The 1914-nt window shown below is 43.7% G+C and overlaps 1 long non-coding RNA gene across 1 annotated transcript in view; it reads right to left on the bottom strand.

The window, feature by feature from the left end:
• The window catches only part of LOC134100972 (uncharacterized), a 37703-nt gene extending 36926 nt beyond the window's left edge, over positions 1–777 (bottom strand). The window contains exons 1-2 of the long non-coding RNA XR_009941337.1: positions 653–777; positions 466–558 (exon numbers count right to left, since the gene is read on the bottom strand). This is a non-coding gene — a long non-coding RNA (uncharacterized LOC134100972). The remainder of the gene's footprint in view (positions 1–465; positions 559–652) is intronic.
• Between the last annotated feature and the right edge of the window lie 1137 nt (positions 778–1914).

Raw genomic sequence — 1914 nt, 5'->3', positions numbered from 1 at the left:
TCAGCCTAAAATCTCTCAATTAGCACCTTTCTCCTGTCCAAACACTTGGAATAATTTTGATTGCACTGTGTTGAATTGTTGAACATTAAGCATAGGCTTGTCATTTGTATATTAGAACTAGGGAAACAACTCCACACTTTGTGAAAAGGTAGGCCTGCCACAAATAACATATAAATAAATAATCTAAATAAAAAAATAAATAAATACATAAAATATAGAGCAACCGCGTAGCACAAGTAACAAGGCAATCTAGGCAGTGTAGACCTGCTTGTAAGGCACTTCAATGAAATATAGAAACGACTTAAGCAAGGCTAGCAGACCAATGCATATTTCCTGACTGCATATGGAGGCAAAACCACTTCAGATGTGTGGTCATGTGACGACGGGTTGCTACTCCTGCTCTATGCTTCCATCATTAGAAGTGGGAGGAGAAGTAGGCTAGGCTATGACTTCGAGGTTACTTACCACAGAAGCCATGGAAGTCGATGACTAGGCCTCTCCTGGTACAGGTCCCGTCAATGAGCTCCACTTGACCAAGTAACGTGAAGACGGCGAGACCTGAGTGTCCATGGACAGTGTGGTTAGCTAACCAACAACCTCTAACATGAGGGACATAATTATTATTTTAAGGACAATTAAATATCTACATTACCGTTTACATCTTGTGCGGACATGGAGAGGCTCTTGATAATGTGCCTGCAGTCATGGTTTCCCTCCTTGTGTCCGAGGCACTGCTGGTGGCTAGGTGTTGGCACGTGTGACCCGCCCCATCCCCTCAAGCTTCCCACCGAACGCTCGCGCGTTCCCTTCCCATGCCAACCGCCGCGGCTTAATTAGCCTGCCCGAGATTTACACTGCCAGAAAAATGTGTTTTTAACTTGTGTGCAAATTTTTTGCGGTTGTGCCCCCCACTCTTGACTGGGCTCAGCTTCCTCCACGACTCGTTTCGAAAACAACTGGCCTGCCGCCCTGTTCGCCGGGGTTTGGCTGGCACACACATAGAGCCACGGCAACATCTGCGTGACGATATGCCACCTCTAATACGAGCAGACGGGAACTCAAAGGCAAGAGCGTGGCGGCGGCTGGTACACAAATGTGTAGCTCACCAGCGAGTCCTCCGTGGGAAAGTTCGGCATGGCAGCAGGCACTTGCCTGAAGACGCGTTTGAAGTGTATAATATGAGCTGTAATCTGCAAATCGTCCACCTTCAACGAAAAAAAAGAGGTTCAGCGCGCTACAAACATCTATTTTAATTTTCCTGTTTGGGCAAATGAGGGACAATGTGATCCAGAAGGTCAATAAAACCACAAGGCTCCCAATCTGGGAAAGAAGCAGAAGTTGTCACTCTTGGGAACTTGGGATGTAAAACAGAGGCACGAACGTTCCCATCTAGGCTACAACGTGTTTTCCAAGTTGAAACACTGAAACAATTTGATCAGACTTATTTATTAATTTATTTATTTAGAAATTACATTTCATGTAGCCTACATAGCAGAGTTTGTCAATTCCACTCGAACAGGTGATGGTGCACTTGGACCCATAGATGGAGGCCTGAGTCTGAAGCCCAGTCGAGACTGGGTCCACCTTGGATCTGGTATATAGGCCTATCTGACATCAATACCCACATATTTGGGACATTATCAAGCATCCTGTAGGCCGTTTGCAGAACAATATTCTTTCAAAATATGAAAACCAAAGATTTGCTAAATATTTCGATTCAAAATCACTCACTGCTGCTTAATCCCAATAATTGTAGCCTTTGTGTCCAGTAACTAGTGAAAAAAGGTTTGGTGGTGAACACTGACAGGCTAATTTGTTTGTCTCAGTTCATAATATTATTATATAATATCATTATATGATTTATAATCTTGTGTTGATATTTCACTCTCACTCTGTTAGGGATACAATTTCTTT

This window comes from Sardina pilchardus, chromosome 14 (assembly GCF_963854185.1).
Source record: "Sardina pilchardus chromosome 14, fSarPil1.1, whole genome shotgun sequence".
Taxonomy (NCBI): domain Eukaryota; kingdom Metazoa; phylum Chordata; class Actinopteri; order Clupeiformes; family Clupeidae; genus Sardina; species Sardina pilchardus.
The sequence above is the reverse complement of the archived record's forward strand: the minus strand, read 5'-3'. Positions and strand labels throughout refer to the sequence as shown.